Consider the following 18,276-nt stretch of genomic DNA (forward strand, 5'->3'; position numbering starts at 1 on the left):
TTTTTGGTCTCAACAATTTCATTTCTCTCTCTGTAGACTATCGCCACACCTTTTCCAAGTCCTCTCTTCCTTCCCCTGGGACCTGGAGGAAGGACAATCTGCATTGTCAGTGTGAATTGTGTCTGTGTGGGGTGACGCTCTTCTGAAAAGAGAAACATGGCATCCACAGAGCTACAGATAAATGGATGTTAGAGTCAAGACCAACAAGGGAGAAAGGACACCTCGTCTTTGCAAACCAGAGATACAACTGAACATGATGAGGTCAGACAGGGAATTTGTACATGAACGCTAGCTGTCTGAACGCTGTGTAGTTGTCAGAAACACATTCGAAAGGGAGGAAAAAGAAAAATATGATTTCTCATCCTGACATATTTTGGATACCAGCCAATAGAGGGAGAGGGTCATTACTGAGATATTTTTCTTCCTTGAACACTATGAAAATTAACAGAATATTATAACATTTTATTTCTCTAGAACTTGGGGTAGGGAAGAAGAGCCTTCTTTATAGTGATATTCTTCTTTTCTGTGTATAGAATATTTATATTTTAAATTATTGGAGGATTAAAAATAAAAGCTCAGACTCAGCTTTTATTTATTAAAATCTGTTTATTTTATTTATTATTTATCAGACTTTTATTTATTTAAAATAAAAGCTCAGAACAACAAAAAAAAAATCTGAGAAATTTGTTCATTTAACAAGCATCCAGGTTTCAGGTACAGTTGGATCCAGACACGTGTGTGGTATCATCAGGAGGCATTATTCATCTCCTGGTTCTGTTTTCCTTTGTATTGGCTTTGATCTCTGGCAGGATAGATGACCTCCAGCAGCTCTTAGTATAGTAGTCCCAGTGTAGCAGTCCCAGCAGAAAGAGATGATTCCTCTCCCAAGAATTTGATCCTCCGGATTGTCTCTGTTTGATCTGGCATTGGTCAAAGGCCCACCCCAGAATTAATTATTGTGGCCAGAGGGATGTGGACTTCTCCTTGGTGGGACCTGAGTCCCCACAAAGTGCAGTCTCCATCCAAACCGTAAGATCAGCATCAGAGAGATGTGATTCTCCAGAAGAAAGAGCTGGCTTCTGTGTGCAGAGGGGCAGTGGGCAGGCCAAGCCACAGAAGGTCATGAGAAGTCTTCACACAGCTTGGGGCCGAGGGAGCAGGAGCCTTCATTCATCCATTTTTCTCCTTGTCCTCTTTCAGGATTGAGTTCCTTAGCTTCTGCAGCCAACCCACAAATAAACCAGAAAAGTAAAAATTATTATTTTCATTGGATTACTGCATCAAATACAATAAGACAGGAGCCAATATATCCAAAAAAAGAACTCTTTATGTGAGATTTCCTGGCTGGTCTTAGAAACTCAGTAGTTAAGACCAGGTAATACTAAGCCTCCATATGCAATTCACTCCAACTCCCACATTAATTCTGAGGCTCCTGCATTATTGGTATCGAGCCAACTCTTAATTATTGGAGGACATGGAGTATGAGGTATGGATCAAACCTAAAGTCTGGTGTTTGCCAACAGATTCAGCCTCTTCCCCAGATAAACCCCAGATAGCCCAGCTGCAGAGAGCAACACTAATTTGACTTTCCCATCTGGTGAAACTGCTCCCACACATACCTAGATAGGGCTGTGGGTCCTACACTCCTAACACACTTCACAGACTCTGATTAATTCTTATCAACTGATCCCAAATTGCAGAAGGGGAGCATTTTATCATTTTGGCAAAAAGATTCAATTAACCGAGAACTTAAAAAGCCAATGGTGAAATCAAATCCAAAGTTGCCACTTTAAGCTCCCTTCCTTCCTGCCCTGCCCCCATCTCCAAGTCGGCCAAGCCCCTCCGCCATCTTTCCTTCCCAAGCATAAAGCATCTTCTTCCTCCTCTGTCCTTAATCATTCTGAAGTTCCAGCACTTACCTAAGCCCAAGCGGATCGCCAGAGAGGGACCATAGATGAGAAATGGAAATGGTTAAAGGAAGAATCTTGATGGTTTCAGAACAAAATAAACCAAGGAATGGTCAGAAGCCCAAAGAGGGCATGGAGGAGTTTCAACAGAAACCAGCTTAAAGAGTCTGGCCACTGGTGTCCGGCTTAGTGGTCAGTTTCATTTCACCCTAGATTCTTCTCACCCCATTTACTCCAGCTACCGAATCACCTCATTTTATTCACTCAAAGATGGCTCCATACTCTTTTTTTTTTTTTTTTTTTTTTTTTAAATCTTCCTGTGGACCACACCTTGCACCCAGCTCTTGATTGCTAATAACATCCAATCTTGACCGTGATTTATCTGCTGCCACTGCTACGGGCTAACATTTATTCAGACCCCCTGCATGCCCAGCAGAATGTCGGATGTCAGTGTGAATTATTTGTTCCCATCCTTATATAACTCTATAGAATAAGATACTTTTGTTATTCCCGTTAAAAAATTGTACTTAAAATGAGAAAGCCACTTGCCCAAGGTTGACCCATCAACATGTAACAGAACAAAGGCTTGACCAGGAGGAAAAAGGAACTTAGAAAACCCACATCTTTGTCTATAGTCCATTGTTGAAAGACCAGACTGTATTCATATATTTAATAATGCTGTGATTCTGCTTAGAACATCTACTAAGCAAATTCTTGATATGAAGGCATAGATTATATCCCTTAACATAAAGCATATTAAAATGTTAGGAATAATTAGAACTATGTTGCCGCAGTTCGGCTGCAGTAGAGTAACGGGGGGGGGGGGGGGGGGGGGGGGGGGGGGGTGACGAATAACTTGTGTTCGTTGATGCAGGAATAGGAGCCGTTTATTGTAGAATAAGAGGGGTATTTATACATTTTACACAGCTTATCTAATTAGCATAAAATAGATACAGCAGTCAACCAATAAGGAATCTCCACACTTAATGGCTCGCTTTTGTTACTTCACAAACCACTCCCTCTGGCATTTTGCCAGGCACCATGCAGACTTGTTTACAGACTCTAACATTTCTCTGGCAAAATAACAGGTGCCAATCTGACTTGTTTACAGACCTTAACACTATGTAAACAATTTTTCAGGATAAATATTTAATAACACTGAGCTCCAAAGACTATGAAAACCTATGGCAGGATTGACATGGTGATTTAGGCCTAAATTCTGGCAACTAAGAATAAATCATGAAAACTCCCATTATGATTACAGAACAAATAGCTAACAAATGGTAGAATTCACATAGAATATGGAGTCAGGAGACCTGAGTTGGGATTTCCTGTGGAACTTAAGTCACTTAACCACTTCAGGTTATGAGGACAATCATAAAACATCTGCTAGTGAGATCGCCATGTGTTTTAGCCAGCTTTCGGTTACTATAAGAAAATATCTGAAATAATCAACTTATAAGGAGGAAAGGTTTTCTTTGGCTCACAATTTCCATGATAAATTGAGCCCATTGCTTTGGGCCTGTGTTAGGAGCACATGGTTAAACGATGTAATTCACATAATGACCAGAAAAGAAACCAGCAAAAGAAGAACAGACCAGGGTCTCACAAACTCCTTCTAGGGCACCCCCCCAACACCCAATGACCTAAAATCTCCCAACAGACCCTGTCTGTTAAATTTTCCACCACCAACCAATAGCTCCAAGCTGGGGAACAAACCTTTAAGGCATGGGTCTTAGGGAAACATTTTTTCCATGAAAATTAAATATATTATGAATAAGAAAATATGTTTGGCACCTAGTAGATGCTTAAAAAGGAAATTTAATTAAAATTGTAAATAGACCTCCTCTTTGATCCAGCAATCCCACTGCTAGGAAATAACCCCTCAGAAAGAAAAACACAGGTAAAGGAAGATTCACAGCATGAATATTTATTAAGCTTTAAATAGCAAAGAAGAAAAAATTGGAATGGCTGACAAAACTGCGCTCCATCCATGGTCCAGAGGCTGCGAAATCGGATCCAAGTTGTGGGGCAACGGAGTAGAATTGTGTGAGTGATAGAACCAAGCTACCTGAAATCAAACTGTGCCTGCATCAGCATCTTATCCTCCTGGGAAAAATCACTTCACTTCCCAGGGCTCAGACTCCCCTCTGTAAAATGGAGTTGATAAAAGTGGTTGCTTTGTAGGTCACTGTGAAGATTAAAGGGAGTTAACGCCTGCGAAGTGCTTAGAAGTCAGGCGTGACTGTCAAATATTTTGAAAACTTTTCATTTTCAGTTTTATTGAGGTATAATTGACATATTCACCATCTCTAGGAACACAGCTGGAGGAATTTGGGTAATTGCAAGCAGTCACATAACCATCATCAAGGCTTTCCCTACCTTCCCAAAGAGCTTCCTCAAGCCCTCTTGCAAAATATTCAGGTTCCCTGCCCCTTCACCCCACCCCCATCCCTGTTTGCCAGGAACTACTGAGCTGCTTGTGGTTTTCACTTTTCTAGAACATTACATAGATGGAACCACAGTACCTGGACTTTAGTGTTTGGGTTCCTTCACTTAACCCAAAATGTTTGAGAGCTATCAAAGTCATCTATGTGTGTGTGCTTTCCCCACCCCAGTACTAGGGATTGAACCTAGTAGTGATCTGTCGCTGAGCTACATCCCAGCCTTTTTAATTTTTGGCCTCAAACTTGTGATTCTCCTGCCTCAGCCTCCCAAGTCGCTGAGATTTCAGGCACGGGTCACTGTGCCCAGCTGCCATTGTATATATTTATGCATTATTGCTTTTCATTGCTGAGTAGTATACCATAGTGAGGAATGTGTTTTAGGTTTTTTTCATTCACCAATTGATAGAAATATACATTGTTTCCTTTTTCCCCCCCTTTTTCTGGCTACCATGAATTGCACTGCTGTGGATTTATGTATTTTACGTAGAAAACCTTGTGTAAACATGTTTTCATTTCTCTGGGATAAACAACTAGTGTAAGTCTAACTTTGTGGTAAACTGTCCGTGTTTCCCATGGTTGTGATATCATTTTACACTTGTGTATATCTCATTGTAACCATTTTTTTAAAAAGAAGAATTCTTCAGCACTCACATGGAAGCCCTGGGTAAAACACTGCAAATTGCATTCATTTTATGAAAATGGGTATAAATATAATTGCACAGTTAAGGGGAAAAAATGGGAGGAAAATGCCCTATTATTTTACGGCTGTCACCTGTGGAGCACAGCATGAAAGGGAACAAAGGCAACTCTCTTCCATTTGTCGAAGTGGCAGATTGTGAATAATTTTTCTTTCTCATTTTAAAATATTTTTTCAAATACACAAAACCATTAATTTTACTTGAATCTGATGCTCCATTACAGAGGAATTTCCTCCTTTCCTAGAGACCCCTGCAAGGCAGATGCTGAGATTCCTTATCCCATTTAGGGTGTGGGGAGATGATGGAGGGACCACAGAAAGGCTTTTCAAGTTTTCACAAGGCCTAGGAGGAATCAAGCGCTTGCTGGTACCAAGAGAAATGATGTTTTCTTTATCAAAGCACCAAGACAGCCCCATGGCTGTTCCTGCCTGAGACTAAGAAGTTCTTCGAGGTAGCAGTGTTTGCCAATTAGTGACTTGATGGTCTCCAGGTCCAGGGTGACCTTGCCGTAATCTCCCCTTCGTGCTAGTGGACAGGGGGTAGTAAATCACGCCTTCCCGCTGAACCCTGGGCTGCAAGCATCTGGAGCGTCCTGTGGGTTCCCCTGGCCCCTCACCCGCTGAGGCGGGTGCTCTTTGGCTCTGCCCCATTGCCCAGCATGTCTGGGCCTTTAGTCACCGCTTCAGAGCCACTCTTCCAGGAAAAGCCTATTGTTCCTGCACTTCCGGATCACTTACTTCCTGTCTCTCATTTTTTTTTTTTTTATAAAGGGAAAGAAGAAAGTCACAGAGGGCCCTGCTCCATTTCACAACTGTGGTTTATTATATGATCATTATACCCTTAACATGGGTGCAGGTTAAACACATCATGACTTGCCTGACCTAAATCCATAGTGACCCGGGTCTTGGACAGTTTCCACCTGGGTGTTCAGTGTGAGTGTCACCATGTTTTCATGTCCATGGGCATGCAGCTTCGACTTATTTTGCTCTGAGACCTCAAAGGAACTTGTAAGAGAATGCACATTGTCACCAACGACCCATTGCATGAGGAAGACACTGGAGTCCAGGGAGGGTGGACATCTTCCCATGCTGCGAGGTGCGGGGACATGAATACCTGGAAATGTCTCTTCACTGCTCCTGCCCTTCCCCCAACTTATATCAAGATAAGAACTGGGTCAAAATACTGAATCTTTCTGCCCAGAGGGGAACTGAGTCACTAGGAATGGGAATGACTGGCTGGGAACTCAGGAAACTAAGAACCAGGTTTTAAATCTTGGCATAAACATGCATACATGCACACATACATACATGTGCAAAACACACACATGCAAGGGGTTGCTCTGTGTCTGGCATCGTCTTAATACTTACCTGCACTATTCTATTAAGTTTGACCCCCTTCTAATGGGGCAGGTATTCTCCATGTTTTTTGTGTGTAATATTAGGGATTGAAGCCAGGCCTTGCACATACTAAGCAAGTGCTCTACCACTGAGATACACCCCACAGCTCTATTCACCACATTTTACACATTAATATGTACATATGTTAATGAACTTGTCCAAATTCACACAGCTGGTAAAAACCACTAAGCCACAGTTAACTCATGCTTGTCTAACAGCAAAGAAGCATCATTAACCACCCTCCCTCATTTGCTGGCTGTGTGATTCATCTGTTAAAATGGGAAAAATAAAACCTATAGAATCTGCTTCCATTTTGGGTTAATAATTATATGAATTTAAATGTGTATTTACCACACACAGAGATTCATTTCTCCTTTTTATCTCAGTTTTGGTTTGCTTCTAGGTAAAGTATTTATTATCACTGGGTAATTTTAAGAACTGAATGAGAAAACATGGAAATACTTTGGAAACCATACTTTGCTATACAAAATTAATTATTATTCTCACATATTTTAGACAAAAACGTATGACTAGGCATTCTAAATTAATCGTAAAGTTTTCCAATGATCAGATTGGCAAAGATAAAAATGTTGATAATACATTGTGTTAGGAGATTGAAAGGAAATGAGCATGCTCACACATTGCTTATGGTTGTACAAATTGTCAGGTCCTCAAAAGAGATACACTTGACATTCTTCAAAGACAAACATGTAAATAAACATTCTTTGACCCAGTTTTTCCAACTACCTAAGCGTAAACTTATACAAGGCTATTTATCATAGTATTATTATCTGTAAAATGGGGGGTGGGGGAAAAGTAACTCAAAGTTTATCAAAAAGATTTGGTTAGGCTGGGCATGGTGGCACATACCTGTAATCCCAGAGGCTTGGGAGGCTGAGGCAATAGGTTTGCGAGTTCAAAGGCAGCCTCAGCAACTTATTGAGACTCTGTCTCAAAATTTTTGTAAAAGCATTTTTAGCTGAGGATGTAGCTAAGGAGTTAAGCACCCTTCAATTCAATCCCCAGGCCCCCTCATCAAAAAAAACTGGTTATATATGTGGAATTCTATGCAATAAAATACCATAGATGTTTTTATCATCTCTTCATGTAGTGATGTGAAATCATTTCTCAGACACAAAGCAGTGTTGATACTGTGCTACCTTGCTTGCCTGTGCCCACTGAAAAACACACAATTGTGTGTACGTGCACACTGATTTTTAATAGGTCAGCATGTCCAGTAGACGTATAATGCAAGCAACAAATGAGAGCCATGAATGTAATTTTACATTTTCTAGCAGTCACATGAAATGCATTTAGTGATACCACGATACTATCAATATGAAATCAACATGAAAATATTGATGTGATGTTCTGCATTCTTTGTTTTATAAATCTTTGAAATGCGGTGTGTGGTTTATACCTACAGCCCATCTCGGTTTGGACTAGCCACATTTCAAGAGTCGGGTGTGCTATCCTCACAGGCATACGGAGCTGGCTGCTACCTGGTTGCACATGAAAGGCATCATCATCATCTCCATAGGGAAAGGTAACAACAGTCGCCTCTGGAGAGAAAAACCTCTCCAAGCCATGGGTGAGACAGACAATGATTTTTCTCTCTGTACCATTTTGTGCTTTTTGAATAAAATAATTTAAAATAATTTTGACAGCAATTCTTTTCAGTAAGTTCTTAATCACCTTGGCACACAAATATGGAGAGATGATTCATTCAGTGTGAAGCCAATTATCCTTAGTGAACAACTCCTTCCTAGTCCTTTTTTTTTTTCACTTCTCATTGTTTGGTAATTCAAGGAATTGCCCCAGTGACAAGTGTCCTTAGGGTCATAAAGATTTGCCATGGAGAAAATGGAGTCACCCCTGGGAAAGCTTCCCAAACTGGAAATGCGTCAAGTTAGAAATGGGGTTTTCAACTATTTTGTAGCTGACTAAACGGACTATCAAGTGATCCTGGCTGGTGGGGATCGTTTCAAGCATTCCCACTGTGGGCTCAGAGAAGCGTCCAGGGCAGGACACAGAAGCAGGAAGCTGTGGAGGGCACAGAGGCGAGAAGAGAAGGGGACAGGAAAGGGACAGGAAGGACAGGTGAGGAAAGATGAGACTGCCACAAACAGGAAACAACTGATGTCCTCTTTGCCTTTTAGATCTTCAGTGGAGACAAGACGAGGACCCACTCCCAACCAGGAGAAAGGACTGGTCTCCCCCATTCAACTGATCGCTGGCAATTACACCCCTGGCCTCAGGTGGGGTCCATTATCTTTCTCTAAGTCCTTTGTTGTGGGGCCAAGTGGGGTTCTCAGGGAGAGAAAGCACACAGTCTAGTGGGATGAAGGGAAGGGTCGTCAGATGCATCCAGAAGGTGGGGAGACACGGGCTGGAGGAGAGCAGCAGTCAACACAGGAGTTGTGGCCATGAGCAGAAATTAGCCAACAGGACATGGAGCCAAGATTGTTCAGGACCAGGAAACTCTGAAGCCAGACTTAGCATTTTCTTGTGGGGCTTATTTGTGATATAAATCAGGGGAAAATACTCATCATAAAATAATAGGACAGTGTGATTCCCCACTGAGAAATAAGCATACACACACATACACACCTACACACCCATCTGACTGCATGGATTTTTATTAAAATTAAAAGGGTAGTGGTGGGACTATTGATATTCTTTAACTTTCTTTCCCACTTAGCTCATCTGTATTTTCCAGACTTTTCAACAAAGTGCACATAGTCATTGGCAAAAATACAGAGGCGATTGCAAATCTATCTCATGACCATTGAATGCACAGAGAACCAGTTTTCTTATTTGATCTGTTGCTAATCCAGTCTTCGTCACAATCTCCACATGTGAGAGGCAAAAACGCTAGTACCTTGTCCTATCTGCTTTCAACACAGTTCAACCCAGTACAATGAACAGTGGCCCTCAAATATGCACCTTCCCGCATTGGAGCCACCGATGATTATTCAATCTTAAATGATAATGAGCAATTACAATTCAGTTCCCCATGTGCCTATCCTACTTGACTTCCCTTCTGACTCCTTAAAATAATTCTTCAAAAAATACAGAACAAACATTTATTTTCACTGCATTTACCTAAAACAGTTTCACTCTCTTCCAAGATATCCCTATATGAAATGAATCAAAGTTGACTTTTATCTTGCACACATTCTATGATTTCAAAAAATATAAACGAGAGAATACAGACTCAAAGAGAAGACACAAATAATCCTGTTAGGGTGTCAGAATTATGAATGCTATGATTTTCTACTTTAAATTCTCTTAATTTTATGTTTTTACAATAAAAATAATGACTTGGGTCAGTTAAGGGTACAAAGCTAGAGGAAATGAGATCTAGTGTTCTATAGCACAGTGGTGGTTACAGTTGACAATAACATACCGTATATGTCAAAGTCGAAGAGAGGAGGTTGAACGTTCTCAAAGCACAGAAATGATAAATGTTTGAGGTGACGGATTTGCCAATGAGCTCCATTTGATCATTATGCTTCTGTACATGTATTGAAATATCACACTGTACCACCATATGGTTATCATGTAACACAAGTGAAATTTTAAGAAATAAATGAATTTTGAAAAAAATCAGTTCCTCAGTATCACCAACTGAAGTATGATTCTAGTGCTTAATAGCCACACCCGGCTCCAGAACATCCCGGAATGTCCCATTAGACAGCACTGTTCCAGATGATGTGGCCTCTGAGATTCCTCAGCCGTCCAGTGCCTCCAGCTGCCTCATTCTGGGTGAGTCTACATGTGTACATCATGGTTCCCCCTCAGTTTGGTGGGCAGGATTCCTGTGGTCAAGGGCTGGTCTTCAGTGAGTCCAAGCTGCCTCAACCTTGGGGGTCTCTCAGGGGTCTGCAGGTCCCCACACAGATGTCCTCTCTCAACCTCCAGCCTCTATTTGTCCCACTGACACTGTCCTCTCGTCCATGCAAGAAGACCTAGAAGGGGACAGGGGGGGGGAGCTGGCCTTGCTCACCTGACCATCTTCGGGGCTCACAGTATGGCCTAGACCCACAGGACACCTCAGGCCTCCTGTCCTTGAAGGCTCAGCACCTCTCTCCCACCAGACCACTAGATACAACCAGGTCTGGACTTAAGTCTGTAGGCACCAAGGTTTCTCCAAGGTTTCTCAGAGGCATAGAAGCCTCCTGAAGAGACTCAGAATCCTTTCAAGCCAGGTCCAAGGAGCAGGGCAAGGCCCCGGATCTCAGACTCCCTGACCCTTCTCTGGCTGGTTTTGATGCCTATCCTTGTTCAGAAGTTTCAGCTCAGAGAGGAACAGGCCCAGGTGCCTTCTTCTCATCTCTCCCCCTCCTTCCTCATCCTCTCCTGCCCATTTCTCTTGTTCCCATAACTCCAAGAGCTGAAAAGAGGCATGATGATATTCACTTCCAGTCAGTGTTATAGGGCAGAGCAAGGAGCCTGGTAACCAGGCTTTCCCACCTCTCGTTGAGAAAGCAAGGTCCCTGCCTTTGTATATTTTAGGGGGAAATTAAGGAATTTAGAAACTCCTTCCTGAAAACAATAGCTGGCTTGTGAAGCCATTGTCTTCAGTCAGAATGCAATTTTATTTTCAAAGTTATTACTTGCACCTTTGTCGGCAGGGTCTATATGTGAGATTTCTAATCTCCACATCCTCCCCTCACATTTTCCCACCCTACCCACACAGGCAGATGGACGCCTGGCCCCACAAGGGCAAAGGTCATTTCATCAGAAACACTGACCAGAGAAAATACACGAACAGTTTTCAAATCACCACACCAGTTACAATAAGGAAGAAACATGTTTATTTTTTAAACTTTCATTACGATTGTTGGCTTGGTCTTATCAAAGCCCATCTTTAGGGAGAAGACGATTCTCAAGGTCACATTTTTAGTCATTAGGGAGGGAGGGGTGGATTGGATGTCAAGGAGTTGGCATCCAAAATCAATGCCACCACACTACTAGCTGTGTGAATTTAGGCAAGTGCTTGGCCTCTCTTTGCCTCAGTCATCCCATCTATAAAATGGAAATAGCACTAAAGCCTATTGTGGACTACTACGGGGGAAAATAAATAAAATGACATATGCAAGCCACAAGGTCTGTAGTATATACTCACTCAGAAAATGTCCCAGGATAATAGTATTGCTGCCCTACTGTTTGCCAAAAACAAGGGCAAACAGGGAGTTTGAGAACAAAAGGTACCAGTAATAGTCACAGCATCAACTCTATTCTTGCTTTGGATTATGATTTTTAAGTGGTAACAAGTATGGCCATGCAATGGTTTTATCTCATAGAACCTCAAAACATAATAGAGTCACAGTGGCGACAAACCCTTATAGATTGCTAAGCCAGCACCCATCTCTGTCTTGACCCAGTGTTCTCCAGCCTTCCCTTGGCTCTCTCCAGGGAAAAGAAGTTCTTCACTTGGAAAAAGTGACTCTTTTGAATTCTGATGGTTCTAATTCTCTTCTTAACATTGACACTCCATTTATTCTTAAAAATTTTTTCATGATTAATCAAACACGGCAGTTTGTAAAGTATTATAAAAGTTTGTAAAGAGAAGATTTAGAGTTTCCTCACTATAAGGCACCAAATGCTGCTCCCCAGAGGTAACCCCTCTTCACATTTTAAGTTCTTAACTTCCATTTTAAGTTCTTAGACATTTTCTATTTGTATACAGAGTTACATAGGTAGATATTTTACAGAAATGATGTTGGATGATTTTATATGCTTTGTTAAAAACATACTTCTGATGACCATTTCTTTTATTTTTTCATTTAAGATTGTTTTGTGGACATAGTTCCATATCCTGACCCTTGGATTGATTGTGCTGCATGAACAGGCCATGATCAACCTGATACCTGCCCCATCAGTGGGCCTCTCACTTGGAAGAGTCAGAATAGTTACTGAAACTTCTAAAGTCAGCAAACATGATCCTATTGAGCTTTCTCCAGGCTAAGCATCTCCCATTCCTAACAGTCCTCATAGGACATGATTCTGGATTCCTCCAAATATTTTGTACCTTCTCTGGGTCATTGTAGCCATGCAACATAAACCTATGCAGGAACACAGATCAGTGCAATATGTGGGATTATGTGCTTTACTTTCAACTGGAGCACTGGGCTACTTCATGGCTTTCATCTAAACTCGATCCCCACCCCCTTCTTTTTGAGATAGTGACCTCACCATGCTGTCCAGGGTGGTCTTAAATTTTTGAGTTTAAGTGATACCCCTGCCTCAGCTTCCCAAGTAGCTGAGAATACACCATGCACCACCGTACTTAGCATCTACCAGGATTTTTAAACATGTACTTGTTAAATTGATATTAATTGACACCTATTACATTCCAATCACTGTGTTATATGATTGAGAGGCAATCCTGTCCTCAAACCATCCACCAAACTATTGTTTCATTGGAATCAATAAATCTTTCAATGAAAAAAAAAACTGGGGTCGATATCTGCATCCCATTTTTGGATGTTCAGGGATGCATAGGAGAGAGGTACATAGGAAGAAATGGAGACTCAGAACAATGAACTTATCTTCTCCATGTCATGCAATGAATACGTGCTAGAGCAGGATTCTGACCCCTGCCCTACACACAGCCTGCTCTGCCCTAGCATGAGTTTGGCATTGGGAAACCTGGGGGACTGAACAGATTGCACCTTGATGAATGTGCCATGTCTATGAGCCACAGCAGAGGGGATGACAACCCTAAAAAACTCTTGGTACCAGTGACTGCACCCTTCACACAGAGATTGGCTACTAGTGAGAAAAATTGAGTCAATCTAAAAACAAACAAACAAAATTCTACATACTTCAGATTCCTGATGTTATTAGAAATAGAGTCATGCATAACATACCATACAAAGACACATGTAACATATGTCACCCACCAGCAGCATTTGCAAGGAGACCCTGGCAGCTTCCCAAGTGCTTTCACATGCATGATCACACCGGATCTATACAATAACCCTTATAGGTGGGCAAGACCAGCCCACGGGGCTCAAGGTGAAGTAACTTTCCCAGAATGCCAGGTGTGGTGGGTAAGAGCCGGGATGGCCACCCAGTCCTCTTTTTTTCCTACTAGAATCAGTTGGCTACCTCTGGGGATTTCATGAGCAACCACAGCAGAGAAGCTCTTTTTACAAGGGCAGCTTAGAATAATGCTGTCATGTTTTTTGGTTCATTGCAGCTCAGGAAGGTAATGCTATTCCTTCTAAAGGTGCCTTGGAGATCTCTTAAACTATCAGACATGCTCAATCCAGGCTGTGTTGCCATCAGAGCAAACAAGCAGCCTGGCTCCAGTTTCCTTTCCTTGGTGTTTTCTTATCTGTCTTCCCTCAATGGCTCAGCCTCCATGGGTGAGTGGGGTCAGGAAGTGGCACACAGCCTCTGTTTTTATTCTCTGTGTGGAAATTTTCTAATTATAGGTCACACCAAGAGTTTCCATTCTCCCCCATAGCACTTCACCCTGTTTATGTAACTTAATAAGCAAAGACCCAGACCTTTTTTTTTTTTTTAAAGACTCAGACCATGAAGCTTTTAATGAGGAATCAAACTCATTCCCTTATCTTTCTGACTAGTAAATAGCCGTCTGTTATCTGCTGAGTCTGTAACTAAAATGATGATCTCCTCTCTGGTTAGAGTTTTACAGTCTGATTACGCCTTACGTTTCCTGTGCAAGCCATCGGAAGTAGAAACATTAGCACACACCCCCACACCAAAGAGCTAAATTCAAGTACAATCCTTTAAAATTCCAAACTTTATAAAATTAAGAGATGATGCAGAATTGGGGTATAGATGATGCAGAATTGGGTATAGTAGTAGAGTGCTTGCCCAGCATGCATGAGGCCCTGGGTTGGATCCCCAGTCCCACAAAGAGAGAGAGAGAGAATCAAGAAAGAAGAGTTACAGATTTAAACTAGATTAAATCATGACCCCAATGCAATGAAAGTGCCTAGTTAGAACAGAGACAGAGTGAGGATTTTAGACCATTGTTAATGCTATGCTTACACAAGCTAAGAGCCAATATCTAATTGTGTAGATATTTCTTCCCTAACTTAATGGTCAAAAAAGAAATTCTAAAAGCTATGCCATGCTAGTCTGGAAATGTATTCAGTAACAGTAACTTTTAGGGGGAAAAAAAATCAGCAAAACCTATAGAACAAAATGAAAAAGATGATCTCACTTTTAAAACAAAAACACATTTTTGAGCCCTGTTTTTTTTTTTTTTTTTCAAGTCAAAAAACAGCTTGGTAGGAAACACTCTGTTCTTTCTGTGCCGGCTGTGTGCAAACAGAAATCTCTTCTGCAGAACCACTCAGCAATGAAGGCTAAAAAGGAAATAGGGAGAAAAAGCATGATTGTGGTAGAAGACCCTGACCCTGAGGAACTCCGCTAATATTAACTATTATAAAATAAACCACTTAATGATTCTCCAGGGTCTGAAGAACACACCTACGTGAAGGAAAACCAATTCATGAAGGAGGCTGCCAAGTAGGATCACAGAAAGTGTTTGCTATTCAGGAAACTCAAGGAAGAGAAGCAAAGCAGGAAGACAGAACCCAGAGAGAAGTCAACTGACCCCAGAGGAGCCCCGGGGCTTTGCTGGAGCAGCCATATCAGCAGCAAAGCTTCTTTCAGCTCCCTCCTCCATGCAGGGGAGAGTAAATGAAGGACTGTGGGGACCAGAGGTAGGCTCAGGGCCAATGCCATCCCCATTGTCATTATGGCTATTATGGGGAATTCCCAAGCAATGTTCATGGTTGAGACCACTTAAACAGACATTCTCCAGCCTTTTGTCTTGATCTTTTTTTTTTTTAATTCATGTTCCATTTTGATAAGTGGAAAACTCTTACCCACTATCTCAATTAGACTTCAGTATGTCCCTGTCAGTGGGAATCCCTAAGGTGTCTCTCTTTTGATAAGTTCACCAGCCAAGAATTTGTGAAGCTTTATTTTTTTGTTGTTGTTGTTATTGATACTTTGAAAAGAATGCCTATTTTCCATTACTCAGTATAATGCAGAACATCTCATGTATATAGTAGTACGTTGCTTTATGTTACATCATATATTATCACACTTGATAATTTCCCATGCACACATAGCTACTCCTCTCTCTCTCTCTGATATCCCTCACCAAGCTCTTCATAAAAATCACTGCTTTAGTATTCAATCTAGGAGAATTCTCCAGATATAAGAGTGATCTGCTAAAGGAAGCAGGATGTGGGGAGCTTACTGAATTTCTGTGAAATAGTTTTTTTAAAAAATATTAGAAACATAGGCTAATGTGTAGGAAAAGCAAGATAGGGGGATAATTAAATCCATCAGTATAGCCGGGTACAGTGGTGAACACCTGTAATCCCAGCAACTCAGGAGGCTGAGGCAGGAGAATGGCAGGTTCAGAGTCAGGCTCAGTGATGGTAAGGCACTAAGCAACTAACTCAGTGAGACCCTGTCTCTAAATAAAATACAAAATTGGGCTGGGGCTGTGGCTTAGTGGTCGAGTGTCCCTGAGTTCAATCCCTGATACTCCCCTCAAAACATCCATAGGAAAAAATAAATATTATGCTCTTCATCCCCTGAGCAAGTAGAAGTGCTCCCCAAACCATCAGAGCAAGAACACTGAATGAATCCAAATACACTCTAATGTAAATCTCTAGGTCCACAACCAGCCCACAAATTAGAAAAGAACACTCCTCCCTCAAGGTACTTTACTTTCATCTTTCAAAAATCATTGTCACGTCGTGATACTTCTTAAGAACAAGAAACTTATCTCTCATCTGCTTAAACATCACCATGGGAATCTGTACAGATGCATGATGTCTATGCTATGAACAGTGCTCCTTAGAAGGCCCTTTGTTTTGTCTACAACCCACTCAATGACACACAGCTTCTCCTGGACACTCTTATTTAGGGTTCACTCCCACAAGCATGAGGTGTTCTGACTGTTGGAAACACAGCTTCAGCTGGCTCGGCCCTCACACACAGTATGCAATTGAATGACTGGATGAATGAAAGGCAGAATCTACTGCAAAAGTGACAAGCAAGTCTGAACTAATGTTTACTGAGCACCTCCACCTACACATCAGACCCTCTGCAAAGTAGATGCGTGCATTCTCATGACAACCCTGTGATGCAGGCATTTTTGCTCTCCCCAGAGAGGTTAGGTAACTTATTGAAGTCACTCAGCTGATGACTCGCAAACCACCTGACTGTCATCATCACATTCCTAACCACTGTCTGGCGGGTCAGTCTGTGGCATATCCCACCTAAGGGGCTGTCGCACCTGCTGGAAACACAGAGCTCCCTTGTGTGGCCAGTCCAAGGGACAGAGGCACTGCACAGGTCTGACTTCCTTTTCCACCTCTAGAGAAAAAGTAAGCCTCTTGACACAACTTGGGCCAGTAATGAGGTCACACAATGTTGCTGGTCCTGGACCGTGTGCTCAAGAGTCACCACTGAAATCAGGTAGCAGCAATTTGGTTTGGAGGAATACCAAGCCCTTTGGTCACCTGCAAGGGCAACATGGAGGCTCTGGCACCTTCTGAAATGTCCTGGCCACTAGATGGCACCGGAACTCGAAGGTCCCAGAACTATGTGGAACTCTGCTCCCTCCATGTCTTAGATAAGATAATAATGCCCACAACTAGAAGAGCAGCATTAGTAAGCGCTTACCACAGGCTAGCTGCTCTTCTTCTAAGGTCTCTACGTGCACTGCCTCATTCAGCCCTCATGACTATCAGAGTAGGTCCAAGATTCTCTCCACTGCACAAATAAAAGAGCTGAGATTTAGAGTCAAGTATGTTGACCAAGGTCACACACATGCCACAACAGAGATTTTTCACCCTGGTAACCTGACTCCACAGCCCAACCATTCTTAATGCTCCTCTGCAGTCTGTCTCCTCAGACGCTGTCACTGACGTCACACTTAGCTGCTGAGCACGTGTGCCACAGCCACCACGTATGATTTTTGAAATTCCTTTTGGAAAATCCTCTCAAGGGGAAGAAAGAAAAACTCACTTCTGGCCACATAAGCATGTCGGACGCGAGCCAAGATTCAGATATTCTGGAGCTATTTACTCAAGGTCATGACCTCAAAAGAATACTATTCTAGTGGTTGAGAAATGGATCACAGTCTGGGGGACAGCAAAGCAGAGTCAGTCGGATCTGGATCCAATGCCCTGCATGGTGGCAGGGGCACCCAGGAAGATGACTGAGGCAAACCTGGCTCCCCAGCCCCTTAAAAGTCACATCCATCACAGGATCCAGAGCATGTCTCAGCATCTTGAGCTTCTGATACCATATCTGTTAAAATAGGGGAGAGTGCGTGTCCTGTCTTCTCTACTAGGTAAAAATAAAATGTGGGAAAGTGTTTGTTCTTGGTCACTTACTGGTTATAAGGTATAAATGTTATTATAAACCTTCTCTCCTGCTTTTTCACCGAAGTAACCTCCTCTTCCATTTTTTTGCCCCGTCTTTCCTTTACAACCCTATCCTGTTTCCAGAGAACTGTTCTTAAAGCACAGATCTTGACAGCCCTATCCATTAGCTCTGTCGCCAGTTCCGAACATGGTAGATAAAACCTTCCATCGTTCATTTCTAATCTGCCTCTTCTTCCTCACCTCTCCCAGCTTAGCCTCCTCCTTCACCTCGAGCTGAGCTAGACCAGGCACTTCGCTGTGCTCACTTTTCTGTTTCTCAATCTCTGGAGGCTCAGCTATGCCTCCTCTCTGTGGTTTGTGCAGCCCAAGATCAGAGTCGCTGGCTTTTGCTCGAAACTTTTGATTTTCCTTTAAACAATGACTAC

General features: G+C 42.1%; 1 long non-coding RNA gene across 1 annotated transcript in view; it reads right to left on the bottom strand.

Annotated features, from left to right (window-relative positions):
* Positions 1-586: 586 nt before the first annotated feature.
* Positions 587-18,276, bottom strand: part of LOC143642094 (uncharacterized) — a 40,152-nt gene continuing 22,462 nt past the window's right edge. Inside the window, exon 2 of the long non-coding RNA XR_013155578.1 lies at positions 587-1,218. This is a non-coding gene — a long non-coding RNA (uncharacterized LOC143642094). The remainder of the gene's footprint in view (positions 1,219-18,276) is intronic.

This window comes from Callospermophilus lateralis, chromosome 8, assembly GCF_048772815.1.
Source record: "Callospermophilus lateralis isolate mCalLat2 chromosome 8, mCalLat2.hap1, whole genome shotgun sequence".
Lineage (NCBI taxonomy): Eukaryota > Metazoa > Chordata > Mammalia > Rodentia > Sciuridae > Callospermophilus > Callospermophilus lateralis.